The 17806-nt window shown below is 43.4% G+C and overlaps 2 long non-coding RNA genes across 3 annotated transcripts; one reads left to right on the forward strand and one right to left on the reverse strand.

Moving 5' to 3' along the window:
* Positions 1 to 2340: 2340 nt before the first annotated feature.
* Positions 2341 to 9283, reverse strand: LOC119778241. Of its 2 annotated transcripts, XR_005280036.1 has the most exons (3): positions 8967 to 9283; positions 7172 to 7174; positions 2341 to 3034 (listed from the first exon to the last, which is right to left on the reverse strand). It is a non-coding gene; the product is annotated as an uncharacterized LOC119778241 (long non-coding RNA). The 2 variants fall into 2 exon arrangements; XR_005280035.1 differs by lacking the exon at positions 7172 to 7174 and having other exon boundaries at positions 8967 to 9257.
* Positions 9284 to 12581: 3298 nt separating this feature from the next.
* On the forward strand, positions 12582 to 13530 carry LOC119778240. The gene is made up of 2 exons (XR_005280034.1): positions 12582 to 12728; positions 13414 to 13530. It is a non-coding gene; the product is annotated as an uncharacterized LOC119778240 (long non-coding RNA).
* The last annotated feature ends 4276 nt before the right edge of the window (positions 13531 to 17806 follow it).

Genomic DNA, 17806 nt, shown 5'->3' on the forward strand with positions numbered 1-17806 from the left:
AATAGTCCAGCCTTGAAGTAACAAATGCATGGACTAGTTTCTCAGCATCACCCCTGGACAGGAGATTGCTCATTTTTGCAATATTCCTCAGATGAAAGAAGGAAATTCTAGAAACCTCTTTGATCTGGGATTTAAATGACAGGTCCTGATCAAAAATAACACCAAGTTTTTTTACTTTATTATCTGGAATCAGTTTAATCCCATCCAAATGAAGTGACTGGCTAATCAGCTTCTTTTTCAGAGACTCTGGTCCAAAGACTATAACTTCTGTTTTGTCTGCATTCAGAAGCAGAAAGTTAAGAGTCATCCAGGTTTTTATGTCTTCAGACATGCCTGTAATCTATGTAATGGGTTAGCTTAATCTTTTAAAGGTCCAAACCTGTGACAGAACTTTGGAAAAGAAGAAAGGGAAAGTGTAGGGCCAATCATTGCTTTGGGCTGGAAAAAGAAAAGCTCTGAGCCAGAAAACTTTCAGCTGAGCTTCTTGAACAAGCTGCTCTTGGTGTCGCTGAAAGTGATCCATTAAATAGTTTGTTTTTCACACTCAGAGTGAACGAGTGTCTAACAGTGAATGAGGCTGCATTTCACAGTCTGAAAGTCTTGACAAAGATATTAGAATTGCTTGGTTTGCAGATTTGTCGTAGGCCTCAGACAGCAAGAAACACATCAGATCTTTAAAGAGCTGCTCACCAAAAACTTCCCCAAGAGTCAGCCTTTGTTATAGAGGAGTGGAGTAATGTGTTTGCACTAAATCAGCCAGAGCTGACAGGAACTTCAGCTGCCTTTGATGCACTGCAACCAACACAACCTAAAATAATCCATTCAGTCACTTTCCATAGTGACCCAAATGCCCTTAAAAAGTAATCAGGAAGTAGCTAACTGCAGATCTTAGAGTGATTCTGTCCATCTTTCCAGTTTTCTCAGGTTTTCTCCAGGATCAGATCTGTTTCCAGGGAAAAACATCACTGTGTCCTTCACACAGGTTCAGGGCTTCCAAAGAAGACCTATTGTTCACACATGTGGGGGTTTCTTAGAGCTGACAGTCGCTAATGAAAGCTACCCTGATTTCTGACATGAAATGAACAAAGTTTTAGAGCAACATCTGGATTATGGATATTGCTTAGTTTGATCCCAAAGTAAACAACATTATTCTGTTTGTAGAGATTTAAACACTAAAGTATTAAACCCAGATTACTTCTGCAGGTTTGAACATTTTTTCTAATGAATGTTTCTATAGCTCATGTTTTATGATGTTGTGGCTTTAACCAGTTTATAGCTACTTTTGCACAAGTCTGATGGAAGCAGTTGATAAACCTCAATCTAAATAATTATTCACATCAACAAACACCAATGTCTGAAGTTACTGCTGGAGTTTTATCCAACAATGCAGCTACAAATGCAGAGTTCTTCTCCTTTTAAAGATGTTTTTCCAACTATACCAAAGATTTTCTTTTTTGTTCAAGTAAAGACAAGTACATGGATTCAGAAAGCGTTTTCCATTCAGCTTTTTAATCAATATGTTTTCTAAATTAGACATGCATTTTTCAGGCTGTTGAGGAACAAAACACTTGGTAGCAAAGTGCTGAACATTGTTACAGGTTACAATGAAATTAGCTTAAATGGTTCAAGAAGTATTTTTATGAGGTTTTCTTTCTTATTTGCAGTTTTTTAGATCCATTTAATAGGATCCATCCATCCTGGACAGGTCGTCCATCGCAGGGCAACACAGAGACACACAACCATGCACACACACACTCACACCTAAGGGCAACTTAGAAACAGCAAACAGCCTAACAGTCATTAGTTGGACTGTGGGAGGAAGCTGGAGTACCCTGAGAGAACCACGCAGGAACATTGAAACTTCAACACTTTAACATGGAATAATGAGCAATTTCTGAGCTTCACACCAGACTGGAAACTAGACGATTGTCCAGATGATCACTGATCCAGACCAGCTGCTACCCTCCAGGACCAGGATAGTAACTAGTAGAGGAAAATATTGGATGAAATATTCTATCTTTGCTGTCTTTAAACTGGTTCAGAATAATTAACAGTGGAAAACAACATGAAATATCAGAACATTTTGAATTAGACACTACAATGATTATTGAGTCATTAAAACATTGGAAGTGAGAAAACAAACATTTCCAAGCTCAGCTCTAACATATTTGCTTCCAAACGGTCTCCTAAACAGAATCTCTGTCCAAGGACCAATGGGTGCCCCCCCCTACAACTCCTCAGAACAACCAGGACCCCCAACAGCTCACTAGCTTAGGGTTGGTGAGGAAGAGTTGAGGCCAAATGATGGGATTCAGCCTTGGACTCTATTTTCAGTCCAAGCAGCTCCTCCTTAATGACAGCAGCCCTCCTCCACCCTGCTGGGGCCGGACTGGAAGGGCTTCCTGAGTCCATCTGAGGTCCTGGATCGCTCCACACCTGCTTTAGCTAACCTGCTAACAATGAGCCACAGTGGTGGTTCATCAGCAGGAACAACAAAGATTTTCAGCAGGATCTAAAGGTTTCAGCAGGTGAACATGGAGACAGAATGAATGGAGAGAAATAGAGGAAACACTCAAAGAAAAAAGATCTCAGCATCTGAAACTGCTGCAGCTCTCAGAGAATCAGAAAGACAGAGCAGCTTTTCAGATCTGATCCAGGAAGTTCAGTGGGAATATTAAATCAAAGAGAGAGAACTTTCTGAGGTTTACAACAGCATCAGCTAAATTTAACATTAAAGTTCATTAAAAGTTTGATAAAACTGTTCAGGATTCTTTTTAAAATTAATCTTTTCACAGGTTATAGATCATTTTATTCTCTATTTTAATTTGGATGGAAAAATATCAACATGATATTATGGAGACGATGAAAACAAAGAGAAAAAATGAGTGAAAACAAACAAATCTCTAAACTCAGAGTTCATCATCAGGATCCAGTCAGAGTCTCTTTAAACTCAAACTGCTGCAGCTTCAACCTCTGAGGATCATCAGGACACAGATCAGCTTCTCTCCTCCACCAAGATCAGATCCTCCACCACCTGCAGAGAGAAGAAGGATAAAGAGAGGAGATCAGTGAGTGTTTCAAGCCTCTCTCTCTCCATCAGCTGTCAGTCAGTGATGCAGCACATCCAGGATAAAGAGCAGCAGGGACTTCAGTCCTGTTCAGAGCAGCTGTGGAGCAGAGCCAGCTTCCTTTCAGCTCTCATCTTAACGTGTTGGAGTCAGAGATGGGGACTCGAGTTTGTGACTCGTACTCGAGTCGCACTTAAGTCGCATATTTAATGACTTCAGACTCGACTTAGACTTGCATTTAAAGGACTTCAGACTCGACTGAGACTCGTGATTTCCGACTTGTGAACAATATTTTATTCCAGTGTAAAAACACTTATTCAAGTGTTTTTTGTTTTACTAACTTGACTGATCGCCGCTCGCCTTACCCGCACACAGAAGAGGTAAAAAAAAAAAAAAAAACCCAAACCGTGAAGCACTCAAGTTCAAGTGTTTTATTTATACAAAAAGCCACAGCAAAAGTGGCATAATAAAACAGTCCTTTTCTTCTCCTGATAAAACCTAAAATTCAAGAGTTTTCCTTAAAAATCAGAGGCTGGAAGTTGGGCTCCGCTTGTTATGCTGCTTCTGGTGCGAGTGATTATGTGAGCATAAATGAGGCAACTCCTTCAAGCTATTTAAATTTTCACATCCCCAGAAGTTCTGGGCGAGGAGGAGGAGTAGCAACAATCTTCCAGTCTGACTTACTGATTACTCCCAAAACAATTAATACCTACAACTCTTTTGAACATTTAACCCTTAATTTCCCTGATCCAAATTTCAAGGCAAGAAAACCTCTTCTTTTTGAAACTTTGTATCGTCCACCAGGTCCTTACTCTGAATTTTTAGATGAGTTTTCAGAGTTCCTTTCTGATTTGGTATTAAATACTGACAGGGTCATCATAGTGGGAGATTTTAACATCCATGCTGACATTGAAGGCGATAGCTTAAGAGCAGCCTTTAATGCTATCTTAGACACTATTGGCTTTGTTCAAAATGTGAATAGTCCCACGCATTCTCATCTTCATACTTTGGATCTTGTGCTGACATACGGCATAGAATGTGAAGAAATAACAGTATTTCCTCACAACCCTGTCCTCTCTGACCACTTTCCAATAACCTTCAGGATTACTTTAACAGAGTTCTCCTCTCCCAAAAGAAGGTTCAATTTTAGTAGATCTTTATCAGATAGTGCAGTTATACATTTTAAAGAATCTGCTTCACTTTCTCTCTGCTCTGTGTCACTGAGCAGTGCTGCAGAGTGCAAAAGCTTAGCTTATTCCCCTTCACAGGTTGATGATTTTGTTGATGGGGTTGCTAGTTCTCTGCGTATTGCCTTAGACAACGCAGCTCCTTTGAAAATGAAAACCGTTAAAAATAGAAAGCTTGCTCCTTGGTTTAATGCAGAGCTGCGTACTTTGAAGCAAAATGCTAGGAAACTGGAGAGAAAATATCGCTCCACAGGCCTGCGAGAGTCCTTCCTAGTCTGGAAAAATGGTTTACTGCTGTATAAGAGGACCCTTTGTAAAGCAAGAGCAGCATACTTCTCCTCATTAATAGAGGAGAATAAGAATAATCCTAGATTTCTTTTTAATACAGTTGCCAAACTCACCCAGAGCCATAGCTCTGTTGAACCGTCCATTCCACCTGCTCTTAGCAGCAATGATTTTATGGGATTCTTTATAAATAAGATTGATCTTATTAAAAATAAGATCATAAGCACTCCTCTATCCGCGATTGTACCTGAGGTAGTCATGGAATCTGAACCGGGTTTAGACTGCTTTGATCCAGTTGAACTCTCTGAATTAGCAAAATTATTGTCTTCATCTAAGCCTTCAACTTGTATGTTAGATCCAGTTCCAACCAGGTTATTTAAGGAGGTATTCCCTTTGATCTCCTCCTCCATTTTAGATGTGATTAATCTATCTCTGTTACAGGGATATGTACCTAAAGCTTTTAAGATTGCTGTAATTAAACCTCTGCTTAAGAAACCGTCTCTTGACCCAGATGACTTGGTCAATTATAGACCTATATCCAATCTTCCTTTCTTATCCAAAATTCTTGAGAAAGTAGTTGCCAAACAAGTTTGCGATCACTTCCACCATAATGAACTTTTTGAAGAGTTTCAGTCTGGCTTTAGAGCTCATCATAGCACTGAAACAGCTCTGGTGAAAGTCACTAATGATATTCTCATGGCCTCAGATAATGGACTTGTATCTGTGCTCGTCCTGTTGGATCTTAGTGCTGCATTTGATACAGTTGACCATAATATTCTTTTAGAAAGACTTGAATATTTTGTTGGAATTAAAGGAACAGCACTAGACTGGTTTAAATCTTATCTATCTGATCGAATTCAGTTTGTTCATGTTAATGATAGATCTTCAACACGCTCAAAGGTTACCTGTGGAGTACCACAGGGATCAGTGCTAGGACCAATTCTCTTTACTTTATACATGCTCCCAATTGGTAGAATTATTAGACAGCATGGGATTAATTTCCACTGTTATGCTGATGATACCCAGCTATATCTGTCTATAATCCAGATGAAGCTAACCCATTACATAGATTACAGGCATGTCTTGAAGACATAAAAACCTGGATGACTCTTAACTTTCTGCTTCTGAATGCAGACAAAACAGAAGTTATAGTCTTTGGACCAGAGTCTCTGAAAAAGAAACTGATTAGCCAGTCACTTCATTTGGATGGGATTAAACTGATTTCAGATAATAAAGTAAAAAATCTTGGTGTTATTTTTGATCAGGACCTGTCATTTAAATCCCATATCAAAGAGGTTTCTAGAATTTCCTTCTTTCATCTGAGGAACATTGCAAAAATTAGAAATATCCTGTCCAGGGGTGATGCTGAGAAACTAGTCCATGCATTTGTTACTTCAAGGCTGGACTATTGTAATTCTTTACTATCAGGAAGTCCACAAACTGTAGTTAAAAGCCTTCAGCTGATCCAAAATGCTGCAGCCAGAGTTCTAATGAAAATGAAAAAGAGAGATCATATCTCTCCTATCCTGGCTTCTCTTCATTGGCTTCCTGTTAAATCAAGAATAGAATTTAAAATCCTCCTTCTCACATATAAAGCCTTAAATGGCCAAGCTCCATCTTATATCAGAGATCTGATTGTTCCTGATGTTCCTAACAGAGCACTTCGCTCTCAATCTGCAGGTTTACTAGTGGTTCCTAGAATTTCTAAAAGTAGAATGGGAGGCAGATCTTTCAGTTATCAGGCTCCTCTCCTGTGGAACCAACTACCAGTTTTAGTCCGTGAGGCAGACACCCTGTCTACTTTTAAGGCTAGGCTTAAAACTTTCATTTTTGATAAAGCTTATAGTTAGGGTGGCTCAGGTTATCCTGAGCTATCTCTATAGTTATGCTGCTATAGGCTTAGACTTTTGGAGGACATAGGGACCCCCATTTCATCATTCTGCTTCATTCTCTCTCTGTTCTCCTATTCTGCAGAATCTGTTAGTTCAATCTCTAACCTTCTGCTCTCTCTGCTTTTCCTCAGAGTAGCTTTGCCTCGTCTGTTCCTGTTTGGCTGTGACGTCATCCTGGAAAAAAACATCAGCTGTGCTGCTTCTATCAACACCCTTGTTAATAGATGTTGGAGATCGGCCTGTTTTCCAGTGTGGTCCTGTTTCTCTGACCGTGACTGAGTGGATGTGCTCTCTTCGTCCTCTGGCATGGGAGCTGCCTTGGAGCTCGTCTGCCTGGCTGTGTGTTTCCTGGACGCCTTTTACAGCTGCTTTTTGTATCTCTGCTTCTGTCTCCTTGAACCCCAGTGGGCCTCGGCAGATGGCCGCTCACACTGAGCCTGGTTCTGCTGGAGGTTTCTTCCTGTTAAAAGGGAGTTTTTCCTCTCCACTGTCGCTACAAGCATGCTTAGTGTGGGGGATTGTATTTGAGTCAATGAGTCAATGCAATCAACTGGTTTTCCTTAGATAGAAAACTTTGTATCAATTTGACTGTATGATCTGGTTGAACTGTAAAGTGCCTTGAGATGACATGTGTTGTGAATTTGGCGCTATATAAATAAACTGAATTGAATTGAATTGATCGGCCTGCAGCACCCACTGGCTGATCCACAGACTCTGCGGCGCTCCAGCACTGTTCCACTCCCTGGCGTGCCACACCCCTTTCCAGACCGATCCAGCTAAAAAGAGAAGCAAGGAGAACGCCAGCCTCCACGCGCCAAAACCCCGTCGGAAGATATATGCCTGTTTATGCTTTAAGCGAGGGGGAGCGCTACTTACAGGCGAGGTTCCTCCTCTGCCCTAATACTTCTTACTGGGCCATCAGTGCGCCCTCCTGGCGCACGGATCCCACCTGCATCTCCCCCGGCAGCGCGTCCGTCTCTGTCACCTGCAGATTCCGTTCTCCTTCTCCTTTCCGTCAGACTCCTTTTATGTCGGCTTTAATCAGCCCTTGCTCACACCTGAGCGCAGCATTACGCAGCGCAATTAATGCACTCCGCCTCCTCAGACAACTACTTCAGACAACTAACATTTAAATGAAAGAAAACCATAAACCATATTTTTCCCTGTGCAACACACTGATGTCACTGACGCAACAGTACGTGGACGGCAGGATTGTGATTGTTTTTTTTTCCACAGTCCTCATTTTCAATAAAAGAGCAGACATGTATTGCTAAAACTAAAAAAAGTTGTAACCACAAATGTCAGGAAATACTGTAAGAAAATGCAAAATTTATCTGGAAAAAAATTTTGCGTGTGCTTTTTTTATTGTATTTTTCATTTAGCAGTTCAAGATAATGATAATTCCATAGATATAATAGCGACCTTTAAGCTATACCGTCTCAGTGACGGAGATGAAAACACAAGGAGAAACAAGCAAGCATGAAAATTATTGCACTTTTTTAAATGAATCAAGTGATTAGAATTTTTTGTGCGATTAATTGATTATTGCGACAGGCCTTCTCAAGACTTGAGACTTGACTTGGACTTGAGCTCTCAAGACTTGAGACTTGACTTGGACTTGAGCTCTCAAGACTTGAGACTTGACTTGGACTTGAGCTCTCAAGACTTGAGACTTGACTTGGACTTGCAAAAAATGACTTATGAACATGTCTGGTTGGAGTGAACACACTGAGCTCCAAGCTCACACAGCTCAACACATTTTTAGCATCCAGTCTGGTTCCTCTGCAGGTTTCCCTCCAGTCCACAGTGGAAACCACCTGCTCAGAGTCCTGAAGGCTTCATTGCTGCACAAACACTGTAGTGATGGATTTACTGCTGCTACATGTTAGCTGCTGCTCCATTTAGACACAGAAACTCTGGCTGCTGATCAACATCTCATCTGTTTCTGAAATATCAGCTGACTAAGAAACACGGAGGCTGTCCCTGAACACATCTGGATGAGACTAATGACAGAAGGACACATGTCCAGATGTGCTGAGTGGACTTCTGTAGAAAGACCACATGGTGACTAAATGGAATGATGGTTTGTGAAATCAGAGCCACTGATTTCCAGGCTGCATTCAGACTGATCTCAGAGCTGTGGCTAAGATGAAACTGATCAGTTGTTTCCTGTTGAAATGAGAGAACAAAGAGTCTGAGATCAGATCTGATGCTCCCACAGTTTGATGGATGAGGACCACTGTCTCTAGACATGTTGGAAGGCTGGCAGCTGGAATCCAGCGTCATTTCCTGGAGACATGAACACAACAACAACAGTCGTCTTCACATCAACACAAACACAGGAACACAACCAGCTTCTGGCTCCTCTGATTGGCTGATTGGTGTCTCTGTGTCCAATCAGGAAGCCTGTCACCGTTCTCCTCCCACTGAGAAGCTGCAGCTTTACTGGAAACACTGGATCTTTGCTTTGATACTAACTGGGTTTAGAACAATCCTGCTGACAGCAGCTGGACTCACTCCAACCATCTACTTACAGAGTCTGCAGTTTGTAGTCTGGACTCTCTACAAGATCCTGCAGCTGCTGAACATCTGACTCCTTCAGGTTGTTGTTGCTCAGGTCCAGTTCAGTCAGATGGGAGGGGTTTGACTTCAGAGCTGAGGCCAAAGAAGCACAGCTGATCATTGACAAACCGCAGTCAATCAACCTGGATAAAGAATAGAAAGATGTGAGCTGATCCAACAGGATGCAGGTTGGAACAGTCCAACAGAAGCAGTTAAAGAGCTCTCATTAATATTAATGCCAACATGCTGCTGCTCCAATAAAGACCTGCTGACTTCAGCTCTTTATCTCTGTCAGTTCCACCAGCAGCTCTATCAATACAAACTCAGCTTCTGCTGCCAAATTCTTCAAGTTTCACAGAAAAAAACAAACAAGTTCTGGAGAACTTTGGAGGAAAGATGAACAAATAGAGATGAATGCAGATCAATTAAACTAGATGATCAATTATTCCACTGTAGGGCTGCACAATACTGGAAAAACTGACATTAGGATTTTTTCTAACTGTGCATCACATAAAGTGTGAAATGAAAAAAAGTGAAGCTAGCATCCTGTTGATGATGAACCTGCACTGATCGTACCTCTTTTCATCTTCCATGTTTTCGTCTGTATTTCAGAGTTCTTCTTTTTCTTTTCTATTGCTTTTATTGGAGCTCAGTAGCGGCCCATGCCTAGGTGGATCTCTGCACACAGTGTGTGTCAGCTACCCTTTGTTCAGCCCTAGGCCTTGTGAGCTGGGTTGTGTGTTGGTGTTTCTGCCCTGTTTGCTCCTCTTTGCAGGTTATGGTGATGGGGATCCTGAACAGAGGATAGAAATCCCTGCCTCTTTCTCTCTCTCCACGCCGCCCTGATGGACGCCATGATGCTGGACATCATCATCATCGTCACCTTAATCATCATCAGCATCATCATTATCTTCATCATCAGCATTGCCATCTCCATCATCACCTTCATCAAGTCATGATCTTTATCATCCTCATCATCACCAACATCATAATAATCACCTTCATCACCATCCCTATCCTGATCTATATCACCTTCACCATTGTCACCTTCACCATCATCATCACCTTCATCATCATCACCTTCATCATCATCACCTTCATAATCATTACCTTCATAATCATCATCATCACCTTCATCATCATAACCTTCATAATCATCACCTTCATCTTCATCATCACCTTCATCATCATAACCTTCATAATCATTACCTTTATCATCATCATCATCATCACCTTGATCATTATAACCTTCTAATCATCACCTTCATCGTCATCATCATCATCATCATCATCATCATCATCATCATCGTCACCTTCATCATCATAACCTTCATAATCATCACCTTAATCCTCATCATCACCTTCATCATCAAAACCTTCATAATCATCACCTTCATCATCATCATCATCATCATCACCTTCATCATCATAACCTTCATAATTATCACCTTCATCATCATCATCATCATCATCATCATCATCATCACCTTCATCATCATAACCTTCATAATCATAACCTTCATCATTAATCTCACTTTCACCATCATCACCATCATCATGTATTGACTTCCATTGATTTTCAGTCATTTTAACCCTTTCTATGCCCTGACCCTGACATTAACCCTAAAGCTAACTGTTAGCTAACAGCTCAACAGGAGCAGAAAAATGTCCTCACTTTACAACAAGCGGTCCTCATTTTGATGGTGAAATCAGAAAAATGGTGGTCACTTTGATGATCACACAGACACATCCAATCATTTGCTCTACCCCACTGATACAGACACTTCCATCCATTCTAGTTTTTGTTAACCTGTGTTTAATCCTAAATCAATGTTTCTCTCTGCACCTTGTGGCATGGTCTCCAGTTTTTAGGACCCTGAGCCATAACACCCTGAAAATGAATGACAGGAATTCCAGTTCATTTCCATCCTCCATGACTCTGCCAACTTCAGCTTTGCTTTCTATGTTAGGATATGAACTGAAGGCTCCAAATCCAAAGACCAACTCAGGAAAATATTTATTAGAATAGAAGATATTAACTTTATTTTCCAGCTGATTCTATCAAATTCTTCACAGAAATATCAACTGAACTATTTTAAAGACATCCTGTAGAATAATTAACCTGATGAAGGTTAGAAAGAGATCTAGAACCTTCTACCAGTGCTGACCCAGTTCTCCCTGAACCAGAACTGGTTCTGAACTCAGTTCAAGCAGGTTCAGATCAACTGATTCATGTTCATAGTTCTCTTCCTAAATATTCTGAACTCAGTTCACAGCTCTTACTGGAACTAGTTATCCTTTATTTATCTTCATGTGCTGAAATAAAGTCCAAACGTAATGATGTCCTTCAGTAATCAGTGTCTGGATGATCCAACAGCCCAGTGGTTCCCAGTCCTGGGTCTCATTTAGAAAACATTGGTAGGATCCAGACTAAAAGTTTACGGACGGCAAACGCCTGAAAATGGAGCAGGACAAAAAAATCCTGATTCCTAAATTCTGTGAACAAAACCAAGCAGTTTTCCTTTCTAGATCCCAGCTGCAGCTCAGAGTTTGTGTCCAAGGCTCCACCTCATGTTCAGGCCTCTTCAAGCCTCCATTCAAGCAGAAATGGTCCATCAAAGCACAGCATGAATGTCATTGTGTCTTTAAATGAGCCAGCTGATCAATTTTACTTCATGGTTCTCTGGGCTGCATCTCTGTCCACAAACCAAGAAGAAATCCCTCAGAGGAACCTGAGAGCTGTAAGGTTGGAGCCTTCAGTTCATGTCCTGACATAGAAAGCAAAGCTGAAGACGGCAGAGTCACGTTTAAAGGCCTAAATGACTGATGGAGTTTCTCACAGAGCAGAACTGGGTCTTTGCTGCCCGATGGCAGCAACAGCAGAACCTGAGCGCCTAAGGAGAAATGCTGCTGCTCTTTCTCTAGGAAATTTACTAAAGTTTACCCCCAAAAAACGGGACAATCTTTAGTTCACCTTAAACAGAACAACGTTAAATGATGTCAAGATGAGCTTCGTTCACTTGATGTTCCTCACTTCAAAAACTGCATTGTTCAGTTCAAAGTTCTCAGAAATATGAGTTCAGCTCAGAAATACATCTATGGATTAAACTAAATGACACATCAGGGTTTTTGATTCCTTCTATCTTCCTCTTTATCAGCAGTTTTTTCTTCTTTCTAATCAAACCATTTGACCAGAGGCCATAAAAACAAGAGAGAAATTCTCTGGAAGAATCTCCAGATGGGCAGGGACACTAAAGCCTAACTATGCCTCCACCTTCCAGTCCAGATCCATCCAGCCTCTCTGGATCTGCTACTGAGAGATGCAGCAGCAGCACCGGGAGCTCAGAGCCTCGTACAGAGGAGGAGAATGGGAGAACCAAGTGTCCTCTCCAGGACTGAAGTCTTAGAGAGGTTCTGGGTGTCTTCCTGCGTTCCACACTGCTGCCCATGTTGGCTCAACATCACTAAATAATGTTGCTGGGAATGGGAATTTCCTGCATTATATTCAATAATTGTTTTGTGCACTGTCATTTGGTGGTGGGTAAACAACGTCAACTCACGGGTGATCAGGTGTAATGCAGCACAGCTGATTAGGTGGGAGGTGGCACTTACCTGGTTTGGTGTGCTGGCTTGCCGTTGGATGTAGTGTTCCTAGTGATGCGTAGATAAACAGGAGCGTGCACGCACAGAGACAGAATCCAATTGCATGGCTGGAAGAGCGACGCACATCACCGGTAAGGTGCTGGGTTTTAATATTCTCTCGCTGGTTATTTTAAACTGCTTGATCGACTGTTGTTGCCCTTTAACTGGTCGGATGTTTATAATTTTTTCACTGTGGTCACTTGGCGAGTGCATTGTTTTAATCCGCCGATTACTGTTAAAGTTTATTAGTCTGAGTTGACGGTAAAAACTTTTGAAACGAAGCGCGTTTGACGCTATGCGCTTACTTCCTGATTCGCGGTGCACTCTGGGTGTTGTAGTCGGGCTGAAGTCGTAGTTGTTTCCTGTAATGCATGATGGAAGATGTGGTTCACTTACCTAGCATTTGTAAATGGGCTCCTGTTGTTGTTATTTTAAGCTGCTTTTTGCAGTGGTAGCTCTGGTGTTTGTATGTAATGAAATGGATTAAGTGTAGTGTCTGCTGTTGTGCATTCTATTGTTTATATTTATAGATATTGCTGGCTATGCTTTAATGAGGAATTGTATTTATATGAATTATTTATACAAGCTGCAGATTTTTATACAGTAGTTACTGACGCTTTATGGTGTGTGTCTAAATAAGAGTTTATAGCTTATGGATGCATTTATGTGTATTTATATGGATTTCTCATTGATATTGCAGTGAATTTGTATTAGTTATTTATGTAAATATCTGAACATGGCATCTAATGTATAGCACAACTTTGGTGTTTTCCACAGGTTTATAACCTGCTGTGTTTCAAGTGTGAAATCAAGAAAGAAAATAAACAACATTTGGACACTGAGTTGTAACCAAGTCTCGCTCTTCTAGCGACCCTTTTCGGTGGGGATAAATTAAAAAAAAATCAAAAAAAAAAACCGAACAGTTATAAACCGGTGATGCCATCAACAAAGAGGAAACAAAACAAAATCCCTCTAAACAAATCACCTCATCAAATTTCAAAACAAAACAAGGAAAATGGATTCCACCAAAATAACAGACCTACAAGTGAAACGGTCCACTGCACAAGCTGCATTCACCAGGAGAGCTAACAAGCTTTCTCTCACTACTGACATCTTGGAAAAAGGAGCCCTTGCTCATGAAATGCGCGCACTCAGTGCTGACTTCAACAGGATGCACGACACTGCGCTAGCTGTCTTGGAGGCTCTGGAAGATGTGGAGGACGGTGAAGAAGAGGCAAGGAGGACTAAAGCAAAAGTTGAGCAGTGTGTCATCGTCTACAGTGACACTCTCCTGCTCACCAGAGAAACCTTGTACAAAAAGTTTGCAATGCCTGAGATTCTGCTCCACATTGAGGGAACAGAAGAAAAATACAAGGAAGTGGAAAATACAAATGTTGCAGACATGCCAGAGCATGAATTTGAAGCCCTTCGTGATGGCCTGTTGGAAGGGATCCATGAATTGGAGCAGAAGGTTATAGCATGGGAACGGCTCGTGTCTGACAAAGTCAGCCAGCATAAGCAGGCAATCTACAAACTTAAAAGCAGAGCACGAGACTGGGAACTGAATTGGAAAAAGCAAAGCCGAATGTCCAAATCAGAGCCCATTTCAGCTAGTGCTGACCAACCCAGCGTCTCTGTTGCTGCTGGCGCTCACCAAACGGTCTACCAACCCAGTGTCCCAGGGCCCTCTCTATCACCTAGCCTGCAACCCTTCTCAAAGCCACAGATCAGCCTTGAAAGAACCCGACTGCCTGTTTTCTCAGGAGATATGACCGACTATTACCGTTGGAAGGCCGAGTGGGTAGAGTTGGAACAGTTAGGAAACCCAATGAGAACCATTGGAGTCACCCGGTTCCACTTGCTGGCAAGCCTGAGTGAAAGGGTGAAAAAAGACTTGGTTCTGTCCAGCTGCTCAAGCCCAGAGGAGATGTTCAAGCGCCTCGACAATCGTTTTGGAAACAAGGCAAGAATCGTCCTTAAGATTGCCGAGGACATTGAAAGCCTACCTCCTGTGAAGGGGAATAATCCCCGGAAGACAATTGAATTAATCCAGGCCGTGGAGAGAGCCCTGAGCAACCTGGTCATATTAGGAGAGGAGGACATCTTAAAGAACAGGCTTGTTGTGCAGTCACTGGAGCGAAAACTACCAAGCTCACTAAAAGAAAAGTGGATCGAGTACAAAGCGGAACCTTTGCATGGATTCAGCCCACAAACCCACTTCGATTGCCTGCTGCTTTACCTCCAGAAGCAAGAGGCTATGCTGGAGGAGCTAGACCAGCTGGATGAAGGCCTCAGAGAGGCAATCCCCTCTGCAAAATTGCCAATAGTCAAGGCAGCCAAGAAGGCGTACTCCAAAGCCACCTCGGGCCAAAGGGGATCCCAGGCAAAGCCACTGGCTGCTGCTTGCTCTGCCTGCTCTGAGACGGCCCATGCAGGTAGGCTTTTTGCATGCACTATATTCCGAGGAATGGATCTTCAGGGCAAGAAAAGCAATCTCCATGCAAACAGGCTGTGCTCTCAGTGTCTTGGTCCTCACTTGCAGAACGTCTGCAGCAACAAAAAGTTTGTCTGCACCAAAGCAGACTGCAGAACAGAAGAGCCTCATCACTACCTGCTGTGCCCCAGATCCACACCTCTGGCAAGTACCAAGAGAAAAGTAAATAGCAAAGGCCTAGGTCTCACTAGCCAGCAGGAGGAGCTCCTGGACAAAGTTGCCCCTGAGCTCAGAGAAGAATTTAGGAAGGCCTTTTCTAATAAGACTTCCGCCTTAACCTGTACTGCTGGGAAAACACCAGACGAGTACCCAGTAGTGATGATGCTCCTGGAAGTAACAAGCAACTCCGGCCAGCTCATTGGAACTTTGATAGACCTCGCCTCCGACACCAATTACATCACCCATTGCGCCGCCCAGCGGCTTGGATTGAATGGTGAGAGCATTCAATTGATGGTGCATGGTGTCGGAGGGATGACCAAAACGGTCAAAACCAAGAGATACTCCCTTCGCCTGCGAGTGAAGACCACTAAGGGAACAGTGGCTGAACATAGGCTACTCTGTTATGGGTTAGAGAGCATTGCCGAGGTTAGCCACCCAGTCACTCCAGCACAGCTTCAGAAAATCTTTCCTGGTGTCGCTGCTGCAGAGCTTGCCCGGCCTGAGGCCATCGATCTCCTAATTAGCCACAGGGAGGGTCGACTGGTCCCTCAACCATTAAAGAGGGAGGGTGATCTCGTCTTGTGGGATGGACCGCTCGGCAAAACAATCGGTGGCACTCACCCTGACCTTTTCGAGTCTGTAGACTTGACTCTCCACCAGTCCGAAACCCACTTTGCGCGGACTATGAGGACCTCGTCAAGCCTCTACAAAGAGATTCTCGTCCCAGCCAAAAAGCTTCCACTGACCGCTCTCAGCAATACCACTGTCACGAACAAAGAAGTGTTCGAATGGTTCAAGTGGGATAGCATCGGGGCAGCGTGCAGCCCGAAATGCGGGAGCTGCAAGTGCGGCAAATGCTCTCCGGGTGGCCAGGAAATGACCCTTGGAGAAGAAAGGGAACTCGAGAAAATAAAAGGCTGTCTCTCGTATGTTTTGGCAGATAAACACAGCGATACCCCTCACTGGGATGCAGCTTACCCTTGGAAAGTAAACCCTGCAAGTCTGCCAAACAACCGCCAAGCTGTGGAAGCTACTTTCCGAAACACTGAAGCCCGGCTGGCTAAAGAACCTCTGTGGAAGACTGCATACGGAGAGCAAATCAATGACATGGTGGCAAGAGGAGCTGCTGTCAAGTTCACCAAGGAGCAGCTCAAAGACTGGAATGGGCCGGTGTGGTATATTAGCCACCTGGTCGCTCCCAATCCTCATTCCAGCTCGACGCCAGTGAGAATAGTCTGGAACAGCAGCCAGGAGTTTAAAGGGATGAGCTTGAATAATCTGCTCCATAAAGGCCCTGACGTTCTCAACCCTATCCGAGGTGTCCTCTTGAGATTCAGGAGTGGTCTGTATGCGGCCCTCGGAGACGTCAGAAAAATGTATAACTCAGTGTGGCTTAAAGATGAGGAAGTACACCTCCACCGATTCCTTTGGAGGGATGACCCCAAGGAAGAAATCGATGAGTTTGCTGTTGTCAGGGTCAACATCGGTGACAAGCCTGCCGGTTGCATTGCCCAGGTGGCCATGAGGGAGACTGCCAACCTGCCCCAGTTCAAATCCATGATCCCAGAGCGTCGCATTGTGACAGAGGACTGCTATGTCGATGATATATTGACCTCCCACAATGATCTCCAAGCTCTAACCAGGATGACTGAGGGAGTCGAAGAGATACTCAAAGCAGGCGGCTTCTCACTCAAACCGTGGGTCCTCACTGGCCAAAGTGGGAGGGGTAAACAACCTGACTGTTCCAGAGCAACAGAACCCAAGACCCTGGTACTCCCAAATCAAATGCGGGACGAAGAAAATAAGGCACTCGGTCTAGGCTAAGAGCCAGACTTTGACAAACTCCGCCTGCTCACCTCAGTGAACTTCTCAAAACGGAGAGGAAAGATGAGAACTGGGTTGGACCTACAAGAGGAAGAGGTTCGTGCAAACACCCCTGACCCTCTCACCCGCCGAGTGTTGCTAAGCCAAGTCGCAGGGTTTTATGACCCAATTGGCCTAGCCTCACCCGTCAAGCAAAAGGGTGTGATGCTTGTGAGAGAGTCCTTTCAGGAGGCCGGAAAAGACCGTCCTGTTAAAGACACCTGGGACGACCCCCTCTCAAAGCATCTCAGGGAGGCTGCAATAACCCTCTTTGAGCAGTGCGTACGACTCGGCAAGGTGAGGTTCCCCAGAAGCCTTACTCCCCCTGGAGCCATAGGCTGCCCCATGGGCGTCACCTTCTCAGACGGCAGTGAAGCTTCATATGGAGCAGTGCTCTACCTCCGCTGGGAGACCGTGGATGGAGTCATTGTCAGACTCGTTGAGTCCAAGGCCAAACTCACCCCACTAGACCAAAAGGGTGATGCCATCAAAGCAGAGCTGTGCGGGGCTGTCTTCGCAACTCGCCTGAGGTCCTACTTTGAAAAGCACTGCCATATCCAAGTCGACAAGTGGGTCCACATAGTCGATAGCCAGACCATTCTTGGAGCCATCCAGAAGGATAGCTATGGCTATCAGTCCTTCTTTGCCAATCGG

This window comes from Cyprinodon tularosa, unplaced genomic scaffold (genome assembly GCF_016077235.1).
Source record: "Cyprinodon tularosa strain WSP-4 unplaced genomic scaffold, ASM1607723v1 ctg1309, whole genome shotgun sequence".
Classification (NCBI taxonomy): Eukaryota; Metazoa; Chordata; class Actinopteri; order Cyprinodontiformes; family Cyprinodontidae; genus Cyprinodon; species Cyprinodon tularosa.